Source organism: Anser anser (genome assembly GCF_964211835.1).
Source record: "Anser anser genome assembly, chromosome: 29".
NCBI classification, from domain to species: domain Eukaryota; kingdom Metazoa; phylum Chordata; class Aves; order Anseriformes; family Anatidae; genus Anser; species Anser anser.
Genome location: NC_139750.1, coordinates 780,945 through 786,903, shown reverse-complemented (window position 1 = coordinate 786,903; position 5,959 = coordinate 780,945). Strand labels below are relative to the sequence as shown.

At 53.4% G+C, this 5,959-nt stretch overlaps 1 pseudogene across 1 annotated transcript; it reads right to left on the bottom strand.

Moving 5' to 3' along the window:
- Window positions 1-161: 161 nt before the first annotated feature.
- LOC310887871 (olfactory receptor 14C36-like) lies at window positions 162-2,786 on the bottom strand (annotated as a pseudogene). Its single transcript has one exon. The product of its transcript is annotated as an olfactory receptor 14C36-like (transcript).
- Window positions 2,787-5,959: the final 3,173 nt, after the last annotated feature.

Here is a 5,959-nt window from a genome sequence, read left to right as displayed (position 1 = left end):
ATTATTCCGTATGATCCTAATTCAATGACAAATGACGAGGAACTTGCTACAGAAACAATTAAGCCGACTGCTAATAGATGGGCAAGCTTGAACTCAAGCTCAAAGCAGCAACTGGGTCAGTGAGAGCAGTCTGAAACATCAAAGGGTAAGGTGAGGGCAAACCAGGAGAACCATGGGAAGTGCATAGATCCAGACAGGCAGATGGAAAGGGGACATTCAACAGGGATTGTTTATTCAAGATGGGTGGAAGTACCTGGAAGATGAGGGAGTACACCATGATGGACAAAGCGATGACAATGCAAGTACAGGTGACCATCAGTATTTCTTCTCCTGTGATGAATATAGATCCTGAAAATTCACCTGAAGAAGGATGTAGGTCACTGGTGAAGGAACTGTCTTTTTGTGCCATCACCAACGCGGATTACAAAAACACTTCCACACTTAGCGGTAATACGTCCCACCCCATCTTTGTTGTTCTGTGGGGCAGGGGAGAGGGAGCTGACAGCCAAGGGACACATGTGGGTGTGGAAGGTGAGGCTCATCAGAGACAAGGAGTCAAGTGTGGGGGAGGGCAGGAGAAGCAGCCCAAGGGGTGGTGCTGCTTGTGAGCACACATTTGTGCCAGCAGCCTGAGTGGGCAGCAGCTGTGTGGACGTGAGGGAAGGCCTGGGAGCTCATGCCAAGAGCGCTCCTGCCAGCAGAGACAAGGCCGGGGCTGAGGGCAAGGGGAGAGGCAGGCGCAGGGCAGGGGGCTGCAAGGGCCCTCAGCAGATGTGCTGGCTGGCATGCACTGGGAGGTCCTGGCATGCATCAGAGAGCAGCAAGGAGGGTGCTGGAGAGTACCAGGGCGAGGCGGGTGGCAGAGCCCCATGCAGGGGCTGGCTGGGGGTCCCCTCGTCTGCAGCCACTGCATGGAGTGTGGCAGGAGGAGGGCAGGCAAGACTTGTGGCCACAGTGCAGAGCATTGGGCCTGGACTCTCCGTGATCGCCTTGCAGGTCCTGGCAGGCTGCGGTGAGGGGACAAATACCCTGGGCCCCCTTCCTGCTCTGCCCAGGCCATCAAGGGTCCAGAGTGGCCTCCTCTCCCCTGCCCCTGCAGCTCTGCGCTCCCTTCCCCAGCCCTGGCTCTGCAGCACCAAGCCCTGCTGGGAGCCCTCCCCTGCATGCTCCCACCACTCCCTGACGCTGCTGTTGCCCTCTGCCAGGCACTGCTCAGCGCAGCCCAGCCCCTGCCCACCTCTCGCCACCTCCCTGCCCTCTCCCCAGCCCAGCCCAGCAGCCCAGCCCAGCCCAGCCCAGCAGCCCAGCAGCCCAGGCTGGGCTGGCCCCAGAGCAGTGCCCACCGCAGGCTGCTGCAGGGCTCTGGGCACGGCCACCACAGCCCCAGCCCCTCGCAAGGCACCGCAGCTGCTGGGACAAAGGTGGCTCTGGGCCTCCCCAGCAGCCCCCAGGCTGGGGCCAGCTACTGCTCAGGAAATAGAGGTACATGAGGCTGCGTTCTGCCCCACCGAGTAGTGAGGGGCAGCCCCTGGGGTCTTGGCCCTTAGCCCCTCCTCCATGCTGGAGTTGCTCCCCCTGCTGCAGAGGAGATGGGAAGAGACAGGCCCTGAGACCAGTGAATATCTCATGGCTTCTTTATTGACTTTCTCTGCACAGGAAGATTGGTTCTTAAAGTACCGTAGATGATTGGGTCAAAACAAAAATCAACAGGTAGGAGGATAAGAAGAAACTTCTTTAAATAAAAATAATACTATCACATGTTGGAAAAAGTAATAATAAAGACGATTTCAAAATATTTTCCTAAAATTTTGTGAGAAACCCTGTTACTACTGTTAACATGATGGGCATATTACCAATGCTGAAGAAGCATGTATGCAAATAGTTTCCTTACTGCATTCTTCAGTTCCTGGTTCCTCATGCTATAGATGAGGGGGTTCACTGCTGGAGGCACCACCGAGTACAGAAATGACACCAGCAGGTCCATGGATGGGGAGGAGATAGACGGTGGCTTCAGGTAGGCAAACAAGCCAGTGCTCACAAACAGGGAGACCACTGCCAGGTGAGGGAGGCACATGGAAAAGGCTTTGTGCCGGCCCTGCTCAGAGGTCATCCTCAGCATGGCCTTGAAGACTTGCACATAGGACACCACAATGAAAACAAAACAACCAAATGTTAAAGAAAGACTAAAGACGAGTAGTCCAACTTCCCTGAGGTAGGCATGTGAACAAGTGAGCTTGAGGATCTGGGGGAATTTCACAGAAGAACTGGTCCACTGCATTGCCTTGGCAGAGGGGCAGGGAAAATGTATTGGCTGTGTGCAGGACAGCATCAAGAAAGCCACTGCCCCAGGCAGCTGCTGCCATCTGGGCACAAGCTCTGCTGCCCAGGAGGCTCCCGTAGTGCAGGGGCTTGCAGATGGCAATGTAGCAGTCATAGGCCATGACAGTGAGGAGGAAATACTCTGCTCCAAGCAAGAAGAATAAAAAGAAGACCTGGGCAGCACATCCTCGAGAGGAGATTGCCCTGTTGTCCCAGAGGGAATTGGCCATGGCTTTGGGGACAGTGGTGGTAATAGTGCCCAGGTCGAGGAGGGCGAGGTTGAGGAGGAAGAAGTGCATGGGGGTGTGGAGGCGGTGGTCGCAGGCTACGGCTGTGAGGATGAGGCCGTTGCCCAGGAGGGCAGCCAGGTAGATGCCCAGGAAGAGCCCGAAATGCAGGAGCTGCAGCTCGCGTGTGTCTGCAAATGGCAGGAGGAGGAACTCACTCACTGAGCTGATGTTGGGCATGGGGTCCTTCCCAACGAGGAAAAAACATAAATCAAGTCAACATACCTGGAAAAAAAAAAAACCAAAAGCTTTAATAAAGAAGAAGACATACCTGAGAAAAACTTGTTCCATTTCTCATATAACCCTCCTGAAAACAATTTTCCCCTTTCAGGCAGATACTTAGCAGATCACTTTCATGTGCTCTGCTTGATGCTGCCTGAGGGTGTCCCTGTGAGCAGGGATTCTGCTGTGGGCAATGCAGGAATCAGTCTTGCCCCACAGCCAGAGGTAAAGTGGAACATGGGGTAATCTCCGATTCAATCACCTGATAATAAAGAACTTTTCCATATTGTTACTCATAATTCACCCAACTGCACAGCAGGGCTGTGAGGATTTATATTTTTGTTTTCTTTCTAGCTGCCCACTCCATCCTGAGGACTTTTTCTAAGGCATAAATCCTGGGCATTTCAAGTGAATCCTTGTGGATCCTCAGACACAAGGGTATGGAGCCTTCAGTGCAGTGTCCTTCAGAGAGGACAGGCAAAGCTGGTCTCATTTGACCTGTGCTGGCAACACTTTGTGGTGCAGGACAATTGCACTCAGAGGTTCATAGAGGCACAGATTCATCGAATATCCTGACATGGAAAGGACCCACAAGGATAACCAAATCCCAGCCCTGAATCGGTACATGAACACCCAAAAACTGGTCCATATGCCTGAGGGGGTTGTTGTTGTGGTTTAATCCAGCTGGCAGCTAAACACCACACAGCCGTTCGCTCACCCTCCCCCCTCCCTCTCTGGGATGGGGGAGAGAAACGGGAAAGTGAAGCCGGTGAGTTGAGATAAAGACAGTTTATTAAGACAGGAATATAATAATAACAATAATAATAATAATAGTGATAATGATAATAGTATTAATAATAATAATGTGTAAGAAAACAAGTGATGCACAACGCAATTGCTCATCACCCGCTGACCGATGCCCAGCCTATCCCCGAGCAGCCGGCCCCCCACCCCGGCCAGCCACCCCTATATATTGTTTAGCATGACATCAGATGGTATGGAATACCCCTTTGGCCAGTTTGGGTCAGCTGTCCTGGGTCTGTCCCCTCCCAGCTCCTGCTGCACCCCCAGCCTGCTCGCTGGCAGGACAGAGCGAGAAGCCGAAAAGTCCTTGGCCTGGTGTAAACACTGCTCTGCAACAATTAAAACATCAGCATGTTATCAGCGCTCTTCTCATCCTAATCCAAAACATAGCACCCTACCAGCTACTATGAGGGAAAATTAACTCTGTCCTAACTGGAACCAGGACAGTTGTCCAAATGTTTGTTGAATTCTGGCAACCTCAGTGCTGTGACCACTTCCCTGTGGTGCCTGTTCCAGTGCCTACAAAACCATGACAATGCTGGGAGTAAAGGAATCCAGGTTCAAAGGGCACATCTCCAGACCCCGCACCCTGTCCCTATACCCCCCTACCAGCCAAGCACACCGAGGGCTCACTCCATGTGCATCTGAAAGCCCCATCCCCTGCCAGCCTGGAAACAAGAACAGCAGCAGCACGGCCAGGTGGAGAAGCCAGGAGGAAGGCCAGCGTGCTGCTGCCACAGAAGGCAAGGCCAAGGTGGGACAGACACTCAGCAGACCCTCCTCTGCTGCAGCTCTGCCTGCAGAGGAGGCAGCTCCTGCTGGGGACACCAGGGGCTTGAGGGCAGAGGCTCTGCTGGTGGGAGAGGAGATCAAGGGGTGTCCCAGGGAAGGCGCCTGCCCTGCAGGGGATGGCAGGGAGGTGCCTGAGCCCTCCCTTGCACAGCATTTCTGGCAGTAGCTCCCTCTCACCACCTGCCCATGTCCCTGCTGGGAGGTGGTTCTGTGTCCACGTTTCCTCCCTATCCATGTCCTGCAGACCCTACCTGACAAGCTGTGTGCTCAGATTCACTCAGATTCCCCTCCACTGCAGGAATCTGAATTCACAGAATCCAGAAAAGCCTTTCCTTTCAGGTAAGCCAAACCCCAGTCTTCCTCTGGAAATACTCCATTATAAAAGCTGTTCTCTAAAGCACCTTCTACTCCTCACTGGAGAAATAAAGACAACCATCCTGAGAGATGCTATCAGCCATCAGATGTGCCAGCTGTAGATGACCTCATTGGGAACTGCATCTGCATTGCCCTGCTGCCAGAGACTCACGGTGCCAAAAGCCTGCAGATCTGTCCTGCCACACGCTGCCCTGTTGTTGTGCTCCTCACTGCCTCCAAGCCCTCTCTCCTTCTCTCCTGTCCCCGTGCCACCTGCGGTCAGAGCCCCCAGCCCTTCTGCGCTGTGCAGAGGAGCTGCTCCTGGGCAGAGCTGTCGCTCTGCAGCGCTGCCCGCTTGCCAGGAGCTCCCCTTGGGCCCAGGAGCCCGGCCCAGCTCAGCAGCACAGCACCCGACCATGGCATCGCTTGTTCTGTGCCATTGGGCTCCCTCAAGGTGTCCCCAAGGCCTCAGGGCTGACAGCTCCTGAAGGCAGCAGGGTCTCTCCTGGGGTGTGGTGTTTGAAGCAGACTGAAGTCATCACCGACTGCTCCTCTCTGAACACAGGAGAGACGCATTTTAGAAGTGTGATTTGTGCTGTTAGAGTCTGGTTGTCAAGCATGTTGTGCTTTAACCTGGCAGGCAGCTCAGCACCACACAGCTCACCCTCACCCCCCAAAAGCTCACGTGTTGAGATAAGGGCAGTGTGATAGGACAGAAAAGGAAGAGAGAATAATGATGATAATGACAATAATAATAATATGTACAAAGCAAGGATGCGCAAGGCAATTGCTCACCACCGTGCTGAACGATGCCCAGCCCATGCCTCTGCAGTGGCCCCCTTGACCATGGCCAGCCTGCATCAGGATCCAGTGTGCCGGTCTCTTATTTCTTTTTCAGTGCAAAATCATATTTCAGAAGGATTTGGTACATGTTCTTCCCTTTCTCAAGAACAGCCTCTGCTTTCTAACCCCACATAATAATGCCATCAACGTACTGCTGGTATTCAGGAGTTTTCCCCAGTTCCAGGGCGGTCTGAATCAGTCCATGGCAAATGGTAGGGCTGTGTTTCCACCCCTGAGGCAGCTGATTTCAGGTGGACTGGACTCCCCTCCAAATTAAAGCAAACTGTGGCCTGCATGCTGCTGGAGAAAAATGTTTTAGGGATATTAATTGTGACATA